Source organism: Theropithecus gelada, chromosome 18 (assembly GCF_003255815.1).
Source record: "Theropithecus gelada isolate Dixy chromosome 18, Tgel_1.0, whole genome shotgun sequence".
Classification (NCBI taxonomy): domain Eukaryota; kingdom Metazoa; phylum Chordata; class Mammalia; order Primates; family Cercopithecidae; genus Theropithecus; species Theropithecus gelada.
Genome location: NC_037686.1, coordinates 10,229,988 through 10,251,160, shown reverse-complemented (window position 1 = coordinate 10,251,160; position 21,173 = coordinate 10,229,988).

The window sequence follows — 21,173 nt, the reverse complement described above, 5'->3', positions numbered from 1 at the left end:
GTTCTTCTAATTCAACAGATGTTTGTTGACAGCACAAAGTTTTTGTTTTCTTTCTCCTTATTTATCTAAATGGCTTATTAATGTTAGACAAACTTTCTCCAATGTTAGAAAAATTAAGGGGAAGATGTATGACTTTGTAGATTATTTTCTACTCTGGTAGAAATAGAATTTCAGTGTTCTCACTAGGAGATTCTTCTGTCATTCAGTAAAAATTCCCAGAAGTGATGAAATAAATGCTCAGTAATTTTAGAGCACTATTGTAGTTATTAAAATTAGCTAATCTAGCCAGGCATGGTGGCTCACACCTGTAATCCCAGCACTCTGGGAGGCCAATGCGGGCCGATTGCTTTAGCCCAGGAATTCAAGACCAACCTGGGCAAGGTGGTGAGACCTCGTCTCTACAAAAGTACAAAAATTAACTAGGTGTGGTGGCTCATGCCTGTAGTTCCAGCTACTCAGGAGGCTGAGGTAGGAGGATTGCTTGAGCCTGGGAGGCAGAGGTTGCAGTGAGCCAAGATGGCTGCACTCTAGTGTGGGTGACAGACCCTTCCTCAAAACAAAACAAAAAAACTTTTATAAGGAGACTACTTTTGAACTCAGGGATTTGCCTAGTTTGTGACTACGAACTTCTGGGAGGACAAGAAGACATCATCACATGTCTCAAAGAATACAGGAAGAAAGAAAAAGGACAGATTTTCCAATATTTCCTCGTTGGAGTATCTGCCATCCCCAACCCTCCCTCACCCTCAGATAACACATCCCACTCCCGCTCCAACCTCCCCTCAGAACACGAAACACACAGTACTGAGACCTTCTGTGTCAGCCCGGGAGGGAAGCGATAAAAGAAAGGCACAAACAGGGGAGTGGCAAGGAGGAGGCTGACAAGGAGGAACCCCAGGCCTCTTCATGCAATCGGCAATCAGCCATCAACTTCAGTAACCCACTGCCCTGTGGACAAGAAACAAGAGCAGTGTAGGGGCAAAGGTAGGGCATTGTGACGAAAATCTTCCTCATCGCTGATGTTGTCACGGTCAAATAATGACCTTCCTTTCCAAGTTGCACGGCTCCTCAACTTTTGAGGAGCTTTCTGGAATCTTCCTGTGGTCCTGTGCCCGAAAACACTGCTCTGTGTGTCTACAGTCTGGAAGCAGATGCAGCCTGGGATGGGAGTTTCTGAAATGACTCCACAAGATTCTAAAGGAAATTCAAACCAGGAAAGTGGAATTTACAAGGGAAACAAACAGTCTTGTCTCCAGCTTTCAGACTGGAGTCTAAATTTAGATCACCATATAGAAGAGCATGCGCAGGCCTGGAAAGCTTTTCCTGCAGAGCTGACATCTCTTTACCTCTTCCCTTTTTAGCCTCCTAGAGGACATGTTATTTTGTTTTTTATTATTGTTTTGGAGATAGAAGGCTCCTGAAAAGCCAGCCCCCAGCGTCAGAGAATCTTATCAACTCATTTCTGAGTTGCAGTCAAAAACCTCCTAATAATAGTCAATAAAGCTTTCTTTCATATCACTGTTAGAAAGTAGGTTCAGGGGCGAGGCGTGGTGGCTGATGCCTGTAATCCCAGCACTTTGGGAGGCCGAAGCAGGAGGATCACTTGAAGCCAGGAGTTCAAGACTAGCCTGGGCAACAAAGTGAGACCCCCCCCATCTCTGCAAGAAATAAAAATTAAAAAGAGGCCAGGTGCGGTGGCTCACACCTGTAATCCCAGCACTTTGGGAGGCCAAGGCAGGCAGATCATGAGGTCAGGAGATTGAGACCATCCTGGCTAACATGGTGAAACCCCGTCTCTACTAAAAATAAAAAAAATTAGCCGGGCGAGGTGGTGGGCGCCTGTAGTTCCAGCTACTCGGGAGGCTGAGGCAGGAGAATGGCATGACCCTGAGAGGCAGAGCTTGCAGTGAGCTGAGATCGTGCCACTGCACTCCAGCCTGGGCGACAGAGCGAGACTCCATCTCAAAAAAAATAAAATAAAATAAAATAAAATAAAATAAATAATGAAAATAAATTAAAAAGAGGCTGTGTGCAGCAGCTTACACCTGTAATCCCAGCACCTTGGGAGGCTGAGGTGGGCGAATCACCTGAGGTCAGGAGTTTGAAACCAACCTGGCCAATATGGTGAAACCCCGTCTCTACTAAAAATACAAAAATTAGCCAGGCATGGTGGCGCATGGCATGCCTGTAATCCCAGCTACTTGGGAGGCTGAGGCAGGAGAACTGCTTGAACCCGGGAGGCGGAGGTTGCAGTGAGCCAAGATCACGCCACTGCCCTCCAGCCTGGGAGACAGAGCAAGACTCTGTCTCAAAAACAAATAAATAAATGAGAAAGTGGGACCTGAAGGATGTTTGCGTGGTGTAACTGACACAATTGTTAAGAGCCAACTATTTCCAATTTAAAGTCTCCGTAGACTTTGGGCCAGGTGTGGTTGCTCACGCCTGTAATCCCAGCACTTTGGGAGGCCGAGGCAGGCAGATTGTTTGAGCCCAGAAGTTTGAGACCAGCCTGGGCAGGATGGCAAAACCCCATCTCTCAAAAAACAAAAATTAGCTGTGCCTGTAGTCTCAGCTACTCAGGAGGCTGAAGTGGGAGGATAGCTTGAGCCTGGGAGGTTGAGGCTGCCATGAGCCTTGATCATACCACTGCACTCCAGCGTGGGAGACAGAGTGAGCCTCTGAATGCCTGGACCAGTTATATGAGGAAAACCGAGCAATCTGGAGGTACTCACAATGGCAGTGCCGCCCAATAGTTCCTCTTCAGCCAATGAGTCCCCAAAGGGATTGGTTTGTGACACACAACACTCACTCTGATCCTCACTATCGCCTTCACGCGTCCTCCAGTCCTCTCTGTTAACTAGACGCACTCCCTTCCCCTCACCCACTTTGCTGAAGTTGCTCCCTCCCGCAGTGTTGCCCTGCTCCTCGATGCCGCCAATTCTTCCAGGTTCTGTGCAAGAGCTGCCTCTCCTGAAAAGTGTTCCTTCATCCCACCAACTAGACATCATTTTTCCTTTCATTCTGCTGAATGGCAAGGCAACTTGTTTGTATCTGAAATAGATCACATGTGTATCTTGTACACAAGCCCTGCATGTGATTATTTAGGTGTAAATCCAATCTTTCTTTCCAGATTATTAGATACTCGCCTGCCTGATGCATGGTTAATTTGTGTCATTTCCTCAAGAGTATTCAGCTCTGTGTCTTACACTGCAGAACCTCTATAAGCACATGATGCACACATGGATGAATGTGGCCTTACCAGCAAAGACAGATCTACTCAGTGGGTGGACAGCGTCCTACAGCTATGTCCAATGGCAAGAAAGTTGTGTGACAGTGAGTAGTGTCCTGGCCCTGTTTCCAGACAGCGAGAGTCCAGGGCGTTTAACTCCACCAACTTCCAACCTTGCTTTCCCTTTCTTCTCTCTCTGATCCAGCCAAACCCATCTCCTCATTACTGTGGGAAAACATCATACTCATTCCCAGGTCTGCAGCTTTTATTATGACATTCAGCCAACTTGAAACATTCTACTTCTCTGCTACTGATTGTCTAAGTCTTGCCCTGCCTCTGAGGCTCAGCTTAAAGTCCATCTCTACCAGGAAGCCTTCCTTGAATAGTTTAGTCCTTGATGCAGTGTGCCATGAAGAAAGGGAATGGATTAAAATAGTCTATCTCTAGGTCCTAGTTTCTGCTCAACTACTTGACCTCTGACTCCTCATTCATAAAATGAGTTATTGAATTACCTGGTCTCCAAAGCCCTCAATGGTTAATATAGTGTATAATGCTAATCTCTCCATTCTTGGAACTTCTAGCACTTATATTGCTGCAACCATTCGCTTGGTACCAAACCCATGCTTACCTGCACTGTTGTTTATCTTTTTTTTTTTTTTTTTTTTTTGAGACAGAGTCTCGCTCTGTCGTCCAGGCTGGAGTGCAATGGCGCCATCCCAGCTCACTGCAACCTCTGCCTCCCAGGTTCAACTGATTCTCCCTGCCTCAGCCTCCCGAGTAGCTGGGATTACAGGTACCCGCCGCCACGCCCAGCTAATTTTTGTATTTTTAGTAGAGATGGGGTTTCACCATGTTGGTCAGGCTGGTCTCGAACTCCTGACCTCAGGTGATCTGCCCCCCTCAGCCTCCCAAAGTGCTAGGATTACAGGCGTGAGCCACCATGTGTCTGGTTCATCCAACTAACTTGTAACTCCCTCAAGGACTAAAATTGTCCTTCAATTATTTGCAGCCCTGTCATTTAGGATAGAAGTTTTGGTAATAAATGTTTTTGGTAATGATGACTATGACAGATAATTACGAATGCTTGTGCCACTTTTCCTAACGCTGCTTTGAGGATGTTGTTGCTGCCACAAACATCCTTTGTATCTGTGGAACACTTTAAGTAATGGAAGAGTTGTCTACTGACATAGGCAGTGGTTAAAACCATGGAATCCATCCCTTGTTTGCTTGTGACTTTGTGTCTTAGTGTAACTCCTTTAAAACTCAATTCATAAAGGCTGGGATTGGTGGCTCACGCCTGTAATCCCAACACTTTGGGAGGCCAAGGTGGGTGGATCACATGAGATCAGGAGTTCAAGACCAGCCTGGCCAACATGGCAAAACCCCGTCTCTACTGAAAATACAAAAAATTAGCCAGGTGTGGTTGTGCATGCCTGTACTCCCAGCTAGCGGGGAGGCTGAGGCAGGAGAACTGCTTGAGCCTGGGAGGTGGAGGTTTGCAGTGAGCTGAGATTGTGCCACTGCACTCCAGCCTGGGCGACAGCAAGCCTCCATCTCAAAAAAAAAAAAAAAGGAAAAGAAAAAGAAACAACAACAACAAAAAACCCTTAGTTTTTTGTTTGTTTGTTTGAAACGGAGTTTTGCAGTGTCGCCCGGGCTGGAGTACAATGGCGCAATCTCGGCTCACTGCAATCTCTGCCTCCCACCCGGTTTCATGTGATTCTCCTACCTCAGCCTCCCAAGTAGCTGGGATTACAGGCATACCCCACCACTCCTGGCTAATTTTTTATATTTTTGGTAGAGACAGAGTTTCACTATGTTGGCCAGACTGGTCTTGAACTCCTGACCTCCTGATCTGCCCACCTCGGCCTCCCTAAGTGCTGGGATTACAGGCGTGAGCCACTGCACCTGGCCAAAAACCTCAGTTTTTAAATTTGATTTTTGCATGGAAAGATAATCCCAATGTTGGCAGGTACTACTGACTGGCAAACCTGATCTTTAGTCTAACTCCCTCCTCCCTTATCTACCTCTACCTTAAGGGCTATAAAAAGTAGAATGTGGCTGGGCACGGTGGCTCATACCTGCAATCCCAGCACTTTGGGAGGCCGAGGTGGGTGGATCATGAGGTCAAAAGATTGAGACCATCCTGGCCTACGTCGTGAAACCTCATCTCTACTAAAAATACAAACATTAGCTGGGTGTGGTGGCATGCACCTGTAGTCCCAGCTACTTGGGAGGCTGAGGCAGGAGAATTGCTTGAACTCAGGAGGCAGAGGTTGCAGTGAGCTGAGATCGCACCACTGCACTCCAGCCTGAGCAACAGAGCGAGACTCCATCTCAGGGGGAAAAAAAAAGCAGAATGTGTGTTCCAGCTTCTCTTGCAGACAGAATTGGCAGTGTGGTTCAGTTATCACCAGTAAGACATAAATGAAGTCTGAGGTATTGTTGCTTCTCTTCTGTGTATTCTTTTATTCTGCCTGTAACACACATGTAATGGCTAGAGCTGTAGCAGCTATTTTGTAACTGCGAGTGGATAAGCAGAAAACAAAAACCACATTTTAAGGCTGGGGAGCAGAAATATAGAGGGATCCTGAGTCCATGACAGCATCATGGAACAGCTCTTCTAGCCTTGGACTGTGTACCTTGGAAGTCCTTGCTATATGAGAAAAAAATCCTCCCATTTCCCATCGATTTAAACTACTGTCATTGAGGTCTTCTATTACTTGCAGCTGAGTGCATCTCTAATGAGTACCTCATTTCACAGTCTGGTTATAAGGGTAAATAAGATTAATGTAAATCCCTTAGAATCTCCCAGAGTAAGTCCTCAACAGACAGTTACTGTTATTGTTTGAAACTATGCCTCCATTACCATCTATTTTCCCCCAGCCTTGTCCTGTGGCATCTGAGCTTTAAAAGGGAAGAAACACAGTTGCTTATCTGTTTTTTTTCATCAATCTATGAATTCCTGAGGAAATACTATCATATTTCAAAGATGCCATCATAGGCAACATCTTTCAAAAAAGCAAGAGAACTAGAGCACTGAGCCAAGGTGTTGGTCTCTCCTATCTCCAATCTTCTCCTCTATGTGTACTGGATAAACACAACTCCAACAAAAAGCCTTCCCTGAGGCCTTTCTTTGCCCCTGCACTTACAAAATTTCCCCCAAGTTAATACCTGAATGCCCTTCCTTGGCTCTTCACAAGCTGCTTTTCTCTCTGTCTTCAAGCCTCAGCTCCCAAGACCCCTCCTCATAGAGACCTTCCCTGGTGACCTTTTCTTTTTTTTTTTTTTTTTTTTTTTTTAGACAGAGTCTCATCTATTGCCCAGGCTGGAGTGCAGTGGTACAATCTCAACTCACTGCAACCTCCACCTCTGGGGTTCAAGCAATTCTCCTGCCTCAGCCTCCTGAGTAGCTGGGACTACAAGTGCCCGCCACCACACCCGGCTAATTTTTCGTATTTTTAGTAGAGCCGGGGTTTCACTGTGTTAGATAGTCTCAATCTCCTGATCTCGTGATCCACCCGCCTTGGTCTGGCAAAGTGCTGGGGTTACAGGCATGAGCCACCGTGCCCAGCCCCTGGTGATCTTTTCTAAGGATGCTTTCTCCAGTATTCTCCATTTGTTTTTATTTTTAAATTTTTCTTTAGAGATGAGGTCTCTCTTTGTTCCTCAGGCTGGAGTGCTGTGGTACAATCATAATCATAGTTCACTGAAGACTCAAACTCCTAGGCACAAGCAGTCCCCCACCTCAGCCCCCGAGTAGCTGGGACTACAGGTACACACCGTCACGCATTGCTAATTTTTAAATTTTTTTGTAGAGACTGGGTCTTGCCATGTTTATCAGGCTGGTTTTGAACTCCTGGCCTCTAGCAATATGTCTGCCTCAGCCTCCCAAAATGGTGGGATGACAGATGTGAGCCATTGCACCCAGCCTACTTTCCCGTCTTACCATCCTGCTTATTTTCTCTTGTGATTATCTCATTTATTTGTTTGTTTGTTTTTGTTTTTTGTTTTTTTTTTTGAGACGGAGTCTCGCTCTGCCGCCCAGGCTGGAGTGCAGTGGCCGGATCTCAGCTCACTGCAAGCTCCGCCTCCCGGGTTCACGCCATTCTCCTGCCTCAGCCTCCCGAGTAGCTGAGACTACAGGCGCCAGCCACCTCGCCCGGCTAGTTTTTTGTATTTTTAGTAGAGACGGGGTTTCACCGTGTTAGCCAGGATGGTCTCGATCTCCTGACCTCGTGATCCGCCGGTCTCGGCCTCCCAAAGTGCTGGGATTACAGGCTTGAGCCACCGCGCCCGGCCCTGTTTGCTTGTTGTTTGTCGTGCCTTTTAGGCTGCACACTTCATTCCAGCAGGATCTTATCTGTTTTGTTCACCAGTGCACCTGAGACATAGCATAGTGCCTGACACTCAGTAGGTGCTCAATTAATATTTGTTAATTTCTTTTTTTTTTTTTTCCCCTGAGACACAGTTTCACTCCGTCATGCAGCCTGGAGCACAGTGATGCAATGTTGGCTCACTGTAACCTCTACCTTCTGGGCTCAAGGGATCCTCCCACCTCAGCCTGTGGAGTAGCTAAGACTACAGGCACGTAGTCCCTCACCTGGCTAATTTTTGTATTTTTTTGTAGAGATGGGATTTTGCCATGTTGCCTAGGCTATTCTCAAACTCCTGAACTCAAGTGATCGGCCCACCTTGGCCTCCCTAAGTGCTGGGATTACAGGTGTGAGCGCCATCATGCCTGGCCAATATTTGGTAATTCACTAACCAAACCTCTAAAAGCTCAGTGAAGTTTTAGTTTTAGCCTAAAATCTATGCTGGTAAAACAGGATAAATTGGTGACTTACTGCTCACACGTCAGAAGGCTCCTTTGTTTTATAAAAAGATTCAAGGCAGATTTCAAAAAGAATTAAGCTTCACTTTCAAAAATTCCTTTTATATTCAGATTTTCAGGAACGTGGAAACGGTATTACAGAAAGTGAAGTAATCTACATCTGTATCGCTCCCACATATGCAGCATTTAATTTGTAAAGATTGCTAAAAACGCTATGTTTCCCAAACTGTGTGTGCTTCTCATTAAATGTTTTTATGTCTCATTTCATTGGGAAAAGCCATAAAATGGCAAGGCAGGTCAATAAACAGCAGTGATAGTTCTTTTAAGCTTATATCCTAAATCACCTTGGCTTTAGCGAGACACACACATGTGTTGGGGAATTTTAGTCTGTTGTATTTAGTGGCTATGATTTACGATTTGCAAAAATCTCAGCGGTTGATGAAGGTGGCAGGGAAAACAAAGCAAAGGTGCCCATGTATGGATGTGTGTGTTCTGAACAGGATGTATACTCGTGTGTTAAAGTTGGTGGCTGGGTGTGGTGGCTTATACCTGTAATCCCAGCACTTTGCCAGGCCTAGGTGGGAGGATCACTTGGGTTCAGGAGTTCAAGACCAACCTGAGCAACATAGCAATATCCCATCTCCACAAAAAAACAAAAAAAGTAGCCGGTGTGGTGGTGCGTGGCTGTGGTCCTGGCTACTTGGGAGGCAGAGGAGGAAGGACTGCTCAGCCCAGGAGTCTGAGGCTGCAGTAAGCCAAGATCATGCCACTGCACTTCAGCCCAGACAACGGAGTAAGACCCTGTCTCAAAGGAAAAAAAAAAAAGGAAACTGAATTTATAGAAGCCCTTAAAGAAGGTGAGAACAAAGAATAAGGAATAATACAGTAAGAAATATACAATTTAATTAAAACTAAAAAAGTTGTTAACTATTAAATAAATTCCCAATTAAATAAAATATTTTATTTAATTAAGTACAAGAAGAAGAAAGATTCCCTCAATGTGCAGAAACTGGAATTGTGGAATTTGGACACATGATAAAAAAAAAATTCTTTTTTTTTTTTTTTGAAACAGGGTCTCACTCTATCACCCAGGCTAGAATGTATTGGCACAATCTTGGATCACTGCCTCCCGGACTCAAGCGATCCTTCTATCTCAGTCTCCTGAGTAGCTGGAATTACAGGCACACACCACCACACCAGGGTAATTAAAAAAAAATGTTTGTTTTGTAGAGACAAGGTCTCACCATGTTGTCCAGGCTGTTCTCAAATTCCTGGCCTCAAGCAATGTGCCCACCTTGGCTTTCCAAAGTGCTAGGATTACAGGTGTGAGCCGCTGCACCCAACCTAAAAAGTTTTGTTTTACTTTTATAATTGTATGAAGAATAAAATAAATTAACGTTTATAATAACATATGGTATAGAAATTCCTAGGAGCTGAACTAAAGAAAACTGGAAAAAAAAAAAAACTTATAATGAGTATTTGTGAGTTAGGCATATTTTATCTTTTAGTATAAAATACAAATAGAATTTTATATGGATATCTCCAGTTAATTTTCATTCACTGATAACTCCTTACATCACTTAAATCAGTAGGTTCATTTCCTTTTGAAACATGCTGATTCAAAAGCAACTAACTGAGCAAGTTTTGTGACCAAAGATAGCTAATCGCAATGGAGCTAGTTGGGTCCAGAGCACAAAACCCTGACTCACAGTGTAGCCTTTCCTGGTTGTGAAACCTTTCTCCTTCCTGTTTACATTTTTAGTTCAGCCAACATATATTGTGTACCTAGAAGAGGGCTAAATATAGCACAAGATAGAAACCAATAGGCATGGGCTGTTTGACTTTCCCTCACAAAACTCAGACAGTAGGATCTTCCCTCTAACACAATAAAGGAATTTGGATTTTGTGCAGCTGCCAAAGGACAAATGCCCACTGCAGGGTTGAAACTCCCAGCAGAAGTTATCAAGTGGAGGCACACATTTTGCTTCCTGGAAGTTGCTTTTTATTAGACTTCGGTAGTAAAGATACGTTAGTTCCAGCTACAGATTAAGCTAGTCATGGTCTCTTGCAACCATACTGTTTTTTGTTTGTTTGTTTGTTTTTGAGACAGAGTCTCGCTCTGTCGCCCAGGCTGGAGTGCAGTGGCCGGATCTCAGCTCACTGCAAGCTCCGCCTCATGGGTTTGCGCCATTCTCCTGCCTCAGCCTCCCGAGTAGCTGGGACTACAGGCGCCCGCCACCTCGCCCAGCTAGTTTTTTGTATTTTTTTTAGTAGAGACGGGGTTTCACCGCATTAGCCAGGATGGTCTCGATCTCCTGACCTCGTGATCCGCCCGTCTCGGCCTCCCAAAGTGCTGGGATTACAGGCTTGAGCCACCGCGCCCGGCCACAACCATACTGTTTAGCATTTTGTGTTTGGACATTTTGCAAGTAACTTACAAAAGAAATTGATTTTTTTTACACAATAACAAAGAGGACTTGTTTGTTTATTGATTGATTGATTGATTGAGACGGAATCATTCTGTTGCCCAGGCTGGAGTGCAGTGGAGTGATCCTGCCTCACTGCAACTTCTGCCTCCTGGGTTCAAGCGATTCTCCTGCCTCAGCCTCCCAAGTCGCTGGAATTTGAGGCACCCCCCACCATACTTGGCTAATTTTTGTATTTTTAGTAGAGACGAGGTTTCACCACGTTGGCCAAGCTGGTTGTCTCAAACTCCTGACCTCAGGTGATCCACACCCGTCGGCCTCCCAAAGTACTGGGATTACAGACTTTAGCCACTGTGCCCAGCCTGTTTATTTGTTTATTTTTTGAGATAGGATCTCTTCGGCCGGGAGCAGTGTCTCACACCTGTAATCCCAGCACTTTGAAAGGCCAAGGCGGGCGGATCACGAGGTCAGGAGATAAGACCATCCTGGTTAACATGGTGAAACCCCGTCTCTACTAAAATACAAAAAAAAAATTAGCCAGACATGGTGGCGGGCACCTGTAGTTCCAGCTACTCGGGAGGCTGAGGCAGGAGACTGGCGTGAACCCAGGAGGCAGAGCCTGCAGTGAGCCAAGATCACACCACTGCACTCCAGCCTGGGCAACAGAACGAGACTCTGTCTCAAAAAAAAAAAAAAATCTCGCTCTATCACCCAGGCTAGAGTGCGCTGGGGTGATAATGGCTCACTGCAGTCTTGACCTCCCCGGCTCAAGCAATCCTCCTGCCTCAGCCTCCTAAGTAGTTGGGACTACAGGTGTGCGCCACCATGCTAGGCTAATTTTTAATTTTTTGTAGAGATGGAGGTCTCACTTTGTTGCCCAAGCTGGTCTTGAACTCCTGGGCTTAACGGATCCTTTTGCTTTGGCCTCCCAAAGTGCTTGGATTACAAATGTTAGCCACTGCGCTCATCCAAGAGCATTTAAACATACATTAAATCACATTGTTACTGAAAAGATTTCTTCTAAGTATTCAAATTTGCCTAATCTCTAATCTCTGTGACTTCTCTGAGTGTGGCTGTAATTCACTGGATAAAGCAACAAACACATAGGCTTAATAAGTGCTTTACATGTATATTAACTCAATCCTCCCAACAACTGTAAGTATTAGACTTTATTATTATCTCCATGTTACAGATGAAAAACTGATGCCCTTAAGATCAACTACTTTGCTTAAGGCCACACAGCTCAGAATGGCAACTGGAGCCCGGCAGGCCCCAGAGCCTGTATCGTCAGCCACCACAATATACAAGCCTATTTAGCTCACGTGAGAAACTTTGCAAGATACCTTTGAAAAATTTAGTTTTTCCATTACACTGTTTTCTGTTCTGATCTATTAAAATGTTTTAAGCCAGAAAAGCAATGTTATTTCTTTTTTTTTTTTTTTTTTTTTTTTTTGAGACGGAGTCTGGCTCTGTTGCCCAGGCTGGAGTGCAGTGGCTGGATCTCAGCTCACTGCAAGCTCCGCCTCCCGGGTTCACGCCATTCTCTTGCCTCAGCCTCCCGAGTAGCTGGGATTACAGGCGCCGCCACCTCGCCCGGCTAGTTTTTTGTATTTTTTAGTAGAGACGGGGTTTCACCGTGTTAGCCAGGATGGTCTCGATCTCCTGACCTCGTGATCCACCCGTCTCGGCCTCCCAAAGTGCTGGGATTACAGGCTTGAGCCACCGCGCCCGGCCAGCAATGTTATTTCAATCACTGAGATTACAGAACTAGGAAACATTTAGTATCTATTATGCAGTGTAACCAAAAGAAATCTTGAAAAAAGCACAAGAGAGGAAAAAAATTCTTTTCAAACCTTTTTATAAGAAGGACTTAGGGAAAAAGGAAATGTCCTTTCCCTTTCAATTATAAAGGTGAGTTTTAATTTCTTGGGAGGGTGCAGTCTTGTCTTTTTTTTTTTTTTTTTAGTCATTTTTTAAAGTGCAGCTTCTCATCTGTTTTTTGTTTTGTTTTGTTTTGTTTTGTTTTGTTTTGAGACGGAGTTTCACTCTTATTGCCCAGGCTGGAGCGCAATGGCGCAAACTCGGCTCACTGCAACCTGCGCCTTCCAGGTTCAAGCGATTTTCCTGCCTCAGCCTCCGGAATAGCTGGGATTACAGGCATGAGCCACCACACCCAGCTAATTTTGTCTTTTTAGTAGAGATGGGGTTTCTCCATGTAGGTCAGGCTGATCTCGAACTCCCGACCTCAGGTGATCCACCCGCCTCAGCCTCCCAAAGTGCTGGGATTACAGGCATGAGCCACCATGCCCAGCCCTTCTCATCTGCTTTTAACATCTCATGATACTATAAAGAAACAAACTGACATTAAAAAATGAACATGAAAGGATCCACCCAATCCGAATTTAAAAGAAGACAAAAAACATAGGGTTTTTCAAAGGTAAACAGTAACCAGATCACTCCTGAGCTTATTCCTGCATTATGTAAATCAGAAACTCTAGACAGTCTAATCAAGTCAAATTATGCTCATCACACCAGAAAGCAACCATTCTGAAGCATCTCATTTTTTCTTCTTGCTCTCAATTCTACCTGACATTCATTGTCTGGTGTTTCCTTCCATGTCTATAAACTCTATTTCTGCACCTTTCCATATAATCTTTTATTTCTTGTCCTTACAGATCTTTTTCTTACTCTTAATCTTTCACTTGATTTCCCCCCTGGCCTTTGCTACTCAGTTCTTGCTTTATTGAATTTTAGTCATTCATGATGTACCGCATTTTCCCCTGGAGGTTCTAGTTTGAGTCATTTGGAAAGATGCTTTCTTTAAAACTACCTATTGGGTACTGTACTAGCTACTTGGGTGATGGAGTCATTTACACTCCAAACCGCTGCATCACAAAATATACCTCTGTAACAAACCAACACAATCCTGCGATAAAATTTGAAATAAAGAAAAAAAAAGTAGAATAGTTTGGAAAATGATCACTGATGAGCTGATTCTTGAATAGAAATATGAAATCATTCAAAATGTTTTAAATTTATCATTTAAAAAATAATTTTGGCTGGGCACAGTGGCTTGTACCTGTAATCCCAGCACTTTGGGAGGCCGAAGTAGGAGGATCGCTTGAGCCCAGGAGTTTGAGACCAGCTTGGGCAACATAGGTAGACCCTGTCTTAACAAAAAATTTAAAAATTAGCCAGGTGTGGTGGTGAATGTCTGTAGTCCCAGCTACTTGGGAGGCTGAGGCAGGAGGATTGCTTGAGCCTGGGAGATCAAGGCTGTAATGAGCCATGACTGTGCCACTGCATTCCAGACTAAGCAACTGAGCAAAACCCTATCTCAATAATAATAATAATTGCCAGGCATGGTGGCTCATTTCTGTAATCCCAACACTTTGGGAGGCCGAGGTGGGTGGACCACTTGAGGTCAGGCGTTCAAGACCAGCCTGGCCAACATGGTGAGACCCTGTGTCTACTAAAAAAATACAAAAATTAGGCCAGGCGTGGTGGCTCACACCTGTAATCCCAGCACTTTGGGAGGCCAAGGCGGTCGGATCAAGAGGTCAGGAGATCAAGACCATCCTGGCTAACACCGTGAAACCCCGTCTCCACTAAAAAATAGAAAAAATTAGCTGGGCGTGGTGGCGGGTGCCTGTAGTCCCAGCTACTCGGGAGAATGGTGTGAACTGAGGAGGCAGAGCTTCCAGTGAGCAGAGATCATGCCATTACACTCCAGCTTGGGCGACAGAGTGAGCCTCCGTCACAGACACACACACAAAATTAGCCGGGTGCGATGGTGCATGCCTGTAATCCCAGCTACCCGGGAGGCTGAGGCAGTAGAATCACTTGAACACAGGAGGCGGAGGTTGCAGACAGCCAATATCACACCACTGCACACTCCAGCCTGGGCAACAGAGTGAGACCCCATCTCCAAAAATCATCATCATCATCATCATCATCATCATCATCCTGACAATCATATTTTTATTAAAATGAATAAGTGGATTAGATGGGGAGAAAAGGTGCTCTTTCTTGATACCTGGCAGACTGAGGTGACCTCTATGTCAGGAGATGATGGTGGCATTGTCCTCACCACTGTTCGCCAGCGATCCTTGTCTCTGCAGGGGCAGCACAGCTGGAATTCTGAAAGAACCTGCTCCTCTAAAACATGGATCCCAGATCTGAGCTTTAAGGGCCTTTGTTAAAATAAAACATGTTTTTCAAAAGGGATTAGCATTTTACACTAGTAATCCTCTCACTCAGCTTGGCGGGCACAGAGGGAATGGAGCACAAAACATGAACATCTTGAGGAGGCTCGTTCTTGGGATGGGTGGGTTGTCATGGGAGGCATATCTAAAGCAGGTGTCAGAACCCAAGGGACTGGAGGTTTGATCAACCAGGAACCAGTTTCAGGTGAGTAGGCTCCAGACAGAAGGCACAGAAGGGAAGTGTGGAGTACAAACATAAGAAGAATGAAGCTAGACCAACTGCTCCGGGGCTCACTTATTAGTTACATATATTGGGAGCTGTTTCTATGGGAGAAACAGGTCCTAACATTCTCCACCTGTCCCGCCACCTCCGTCAAACCCCAGGAAAGCAGAGTAAAACTTGCTTTGTAAAAAGAACATTTCTTCCATCAAGTGAGGCATCCCATTGCTTTTATTATCCCAATACTCTGAGTGAAAATATGATCTTATATGTTTATTTGCCTAAAACTTAACTCCAGTTGTCACAACAAACCAAAGTGAAGGAGGAAGTAAGACCTAATAGCATATTTTATAGACAGCTGCCATCTGCCTTGATGAAACTATTAAAGCCTCCTCAAGAACAAGCCTCTTGTCCTGATTCCTGTCTTCTGTTTTATCCTCTCCCACTTTTCATCTGTCCCTTCGCTCAGATGACAGTGATTACAGCCATAGTAGCAAACTCTTAGGAGAGAGAGACTAATGGAAATTTCCTTTTTCCAAGGCAGCACAATAGAGGAAATCTTTGAGATTTTGGGGGGCAGCTGTCATTTGCACCAGCCATCCCAGTCAAAGGACATGTGTTCTCTGAATATTCTGGCAGCAGGACACAGATTCATGGAACAAAGGTGCGTTCCCACCTGTGGGATCCTGGGCTGTTGGAAAGAAAATAACAATGGTGGAAGCGTTGAGAGACTTGGTTTCATTCTTCCCTCCTTTGCGTATCACTTGACCCTGATGGCTTGATTGACTTCACCTTCCTGAACATTAGTTTGCTTATCCATAAAATGAGGTCAGTAATCTGAGCATGAATTGCCTCATTGGGGTGATATGTTACTTGACGCACACGAAAGAACTTAGAAACATATTTCATACACACAATAGTTTCAGTAAAATTTTTAAGGCAGTCCCAGTAAGAAAATCCCACAAATAGGAATTCCTGATTTCGTATACTCCAGTGATTTCTGTATTCCCGAAGGGAACAGAGGCCTTTCTCATTTCGATAATATGTTTTTATTTGCCCTTTGGAAAACTACCCTTGGAAAAATCAGGCAGGAAACACAGGGTGGGGGAAAGCCCCTTCCTGACGGCCTACTATGTGCCACGTGCTCTCCTAGGCACTGTTAAAAATGAATGAACCCCTTTAATCCTTGCAAAATCTCCATGTGGGAGACAGTGTGGTGTCCTTATCCCCACTCTAGAGGAGGACTTGTGGCGAGGGGGTCTAACTTGCACACAGTAAGAAAGGGTGGAGTTGAAGCCAATCTATCTAACCCCAGGATTCTGCCACTGAACTCTGCTTAATTTGCTTGCTAATCTACTAGGGAAAAGTGGTAACAGAGTTACCAGGGGAGCAAAATTTACACACAAAGGACTTATTTATTTTTCCCCAAGTGACCTTTAATTAGTTATGCTTTTAGCACAAGATAACCTTTGATTGTGCTTTGCAAGACACATTTTGAATAGGTTCAGCTTAATAACGTCAATCCTGTTCCACCTACATTGAGATATTTAACAAAATGTAATCTGAGGCTGGGTGCGGTGGCTCATACCTGTAACCCCAGCCCTTTGGGAGGCCGATGTGGGAGGATCACTTGAGCCCAGGAGTTCAAGACCAGCACGGACAACACAGTGGGACCCCCATCTCTATAGAAATTTTTAAAAATTAGTCGGTGTGGGACTACGTTCCTATGGTTCCAGCTACTTGGGAGGCTGAGGTGGGAGAATCACTTGAGCCCAGGAAGTCAAGCCTGCAGTGAGCTGTGTTTTCTCCATTGCCCTCCAGCCTGGGCAACAGAGCAAGACACTGTCTCAGAACAAATGAGAAGGTATAATCTGATGTAAGAAATCCTATAGGTGACCCTCTGTTACAGTTGGGAGCTGTGCGTTCAGATTTTTGGTCCTGCCTCGTGTCTACTCTATACATTATTTTCTATGCTTATTTTCCTCATTGGCAAGAGCTGGCATTCTTACTTAGGAAATAAAAAGAAGTATGGCACTATTCACCCTTCTTGGAGAGTTTTTAAATACAGTAAGCCCTCCATAGCTGTGGGTTCTACATCAGGGGATCCAACCAACCTCGGATTGAAAATATACAGAAAAAATATGGATAGTTACATCTGTACGGAAAAGGTACAGGCTTTTTTCTTGTCATTATTCCTTCAACAATATCATATAACAACTATTTACACAGCATTTACATTGCACAAGGAATTATAAATAATCTGGATAGGATTTTAAATATACAGAAGCATGACTCATGCCTGTAATCCCGGCACTTTGGGAGGCCGAGGCACCTGAGGTCAGGAGTTTGAGAACAGTTTGGCCAACATAGCGAAACTCCATCTCTACTAAAAATACAAAAATTAGCAGCGTATGGTGTTGCACACCTGTAATCCCAGCTACTTGGGAGGCTGAGGCAGGAGAATTGCTTGGAACTGGGAGACAGAGGTTGCAGTGAGCTGAGATCGAGCCACTGCACTCCAGCCTGGGCAACAGAGCAAGACTCCATCTCAAAAATAAATAAATAAATAAATAAATAAATAATAATACAGAAGGATGTGCATAGGTCATCTGAAAATACTATGCCCTTTTCTATAAGGGACTTGACCGTCTGCAGATTTTGGTATCTTTGGGGCAGTCTTGGAACCAATACCCTGTGGATATGGAGGGATGACTGTGTATCTATGTCGCAGGAGTCCACGGCTTCTGTCTTGCCTTCTCTTACACAGCTGTCATAGCACCAGTAACTTCCCCTAGACTTTCTCGTGCCCCCGAATAGCCTCTTAGAAAGACTTCATTGTGGAAAAGTAGTCAGTGAATTCCAGAATTATAGATTTAAATGGTTTGAGGATTAGCAACGAGTCTGGTCTAGTTTCTGCTTGCTGAAAAGGGTAAACCGTGCAGATGGGCCACCCACAGATGGCCCGGATTTGGATTCAGCAGGGAGAAGTGTTTACTCAAGATCGTCTGAGCAAGGACTGTGTCTGGTGGAATGTAGCCAAGACCTAGGAAACTGCACTGAGCACCCTGCGAGGGAGTCCGGAGTGGGCAGGGGACCCATCTGCGAGGATACGGTGGGAAATGCCAGGCCGGATGAGGCTGGGCAGCCCCCATGCTGAGCACTCTTAGGAGTGCTGATCTCAAGGCCAGCGGAGGGTGGAAGCAGTGGAGGCTTGCAGGGGACTGTACTGAGGCCGCCCAGGTAGTTATAAAATGAACCAGACAGATGGCATGGTGAGATCAAGGGAGGGTGGCAGGAAACAAAAGCAGCAATTCCTATATGCAGCAGGCTTTATGCTCCCGATTCATCAACAATTAAGCAAACAAACACGCCACCAAGTACCAATCATGGCACCGTTCGCATTAAGTTCTGTGAACATGCACTGAGTATTTACCCTGTGCAAGACACTGTGCTAGATGCAAAAAGAAGTTAAACAAATCTAATAAAGTAAGCAAATAAAGGGCAGAAAGGCTAACAGCCCCACTGCAGGCAACAAGCCAAGAGGAAGTTTCTATGCATAGCATTCCCTCAACCGACCTGACTGCCTGGGCCGGAGATGACCTGTCCTTGTCCTGCGTCTGTCTGGATGACTCAGTAGGCACTTTCTTCGTGTTGTGCATCTTATACTCAGCTCATTAGTGTATAATAAAATACTTATAGAGAAGCTCCTATGTGACAAGGAGTTGGGAGATATAATGAGGTAAGTGTGTATTGAAACATATCTAGGCATAGAAAAAGTACAGTAAGCTGGGCGTGGTGGCCCATGCTTGTAATCCCAGCACTTTGGGAAGCCTAGGCAGACGGATCATTTGCGGTCAGGAGTTCAAGACCAGCGTGGCCAACATGGTGAAACCCCATCTCTACTAAAAATACAAAAATTAGCCGGGTGTGGTGGTGCGCGCCTGTAATCCCAGCTACTCGGGAGGCTGAGGCAGGAGAATCGCTTGAACCCAGAAGGCAGAGGGTGCAGTGAGCCGAGATCGTACCACTGAACTCCAGCCTGGGTGACAGAGTGAGACTCAGTCTCAATTAAAAAAAAAAAAAAAAAGAAAAAGTACAGTAAAAAATACGCTATTATAATCTTACGGGACTGCTGTCATATATGTGGTTCCTTGTTGACCAAAAGGTCATTATGTGGCACACGACTGTATTTTGTTGTGGATCTGCATCGGTACAGGATGTTTCAGGTCCCGGACCCTCCCTTTCTACCTTGATCACCCACTACAGGGATGGTCTCAAGATTAGCAGGAGAAAGGTCTGTCTGTCTCATAGACTGTCCAGTCTGAAGAACGTGTGAGGCCTAGACCCACCAGGGGCCCACAGCTGCCCTGGTGCGGGGGGGCCCGGGACAGTGCCTGGTGTCTTAGGATCCTGCAGGAGGAGGGCAGGCGGGCAGAAAAGGCCCCTGGAAACATCGAGGAAGAAAAGTGGGAGGGAGACCAGAAGTCGATGGAACTTGTAGTAAGCATCTGAATGGAAAGGGTTCTGTGTGAGTGGCAGGGGGTCTGGATGTGAAAGTTAAGACTCACTTCTGTGTTCTCTAGACATAGGGTGTGTTTGAGCTGGGTTCCCAATAAGACTGTGTGTTCTCTCAGGTGATAAATGATACCCACACAGCCTCCAGATACTGCCATGCAAAACATACGGGTAATATGCTGATTTTGCTTCATTGAGACAATTGAGCTTCTCATGTGTGGGGTCCATGTTTCATTCATGATTTTACCCTATACATGTGACCTAGTTTATAGTTCATAGAGATGCTAAATAGATGTTTGTTATTCTTAGTGTATTAGTGTGAGGAACCCACAAGACCTACCTTACAAACTGAACAGAAAATGCGCACAAATAAAGAATAACGTTATTGTAACATGTAAGTCTAGTGCTCAGTATTAATGAAATCCCCACATGGCTTGGAGGAAATAGTTAAAGATGACTCTGTGGAACAGAGAAGCAGCAGAGAAGAATTAGAATTTGGCTAGGCCACATGGAGGAAAAAGTGATTCCAGGGGCTGGAAAACCATGAGCCAAGTTTATTAAGCAAGGTTGTGAGCCAAGGTCATTAAAGTTTCGTGTAGAGGAATAACAAAAAATACATTCTACTCACATCTGCAATCCCAGCACTTTGGGAGGCCGAGGTGGGAAGCTCGCTTGAACCCAGAAGTTCAAGACCAACCCTGGCAACATAGAAAGACTCCCATCTCTACAAAAAAAACTTTAATGAATTAATTAATTTATTTATTTTTATTATTTATTTATTTATTTTTGAGACGAAGTTTCACTCTTGTTGCCCAGACTGGAGTGCAATGGCGCAATCTTGGCTCACTGCAACCTTCGCCTCCCAGGTTCAAGCGATTCTCCTGCCTCAGCCTCTGGAGTAGCTGGGATTACAGGCATGCGCCACCACACCCGGCTAATTTTGTATTTTTAGTAGAGATGGGGTTTCTCCATGTTGGTCAGGCTGGTCTTGAACTCTCGACCTGAGGTGATCCGCCCATCTCGGCCTCCTAAAGTGCTGGGATTATAGGTGTGAGCCACCACGCCCAGCCCAATTAATTTATTTTTACAGAGACAGGGTCTTGCTTTGTTGCCCAGGCTGGTCTCAAACTCCTGTCTTCCAGTGATCCTCCTGCCTTGGTCTCCCAAAGTGTTGAGATTACAGGCGTGAGCCACTGTGCTCAGCCCAAAACATTTAAACAGTAGGCGGCTGGGTGATGCTCACCTGTAGTCCCAGCTACTCGGGAGGCTGAGTTGGGAGCATTGCTTGAGCTCCGGAGTTCAAGGTTACAATGAGCCATGATGGTGCCACTGCACGGCAGCCTGGGCAACAAACTGAGTCTCTGTCTTTCAAAAAAGCACATCCAGAAGACTAGCCTATTGTGTTCACCTGGATGGAAAGACGGTTTTCTTTCTTGTCTTAACCTAGGGCCTGGGCTATTGTGGGAGCCTGGTTTGTGTTTGTTGAGAATGAATGAATATATGATTGTCTTATTGAATAATAAATGTATCTCCTGTCCTCTTTCATTCCAAAGAACAAGTGACATGGGCCTCTCTTTTCTGTCCCTCTGCCTTTTGTTTTTAAATCCTCTCTGCTTTTCCATCTTTGGATTCATTGCCCTCCATCCTCTCCCTCCCATCCCTCTTGCTCTGGTTGGTGTCTAAAGTAGAAGCATAGGAAGTGGGCTAGAAGGCAGCACTTCCCAAGGCAGTCTGCGACTTCTCT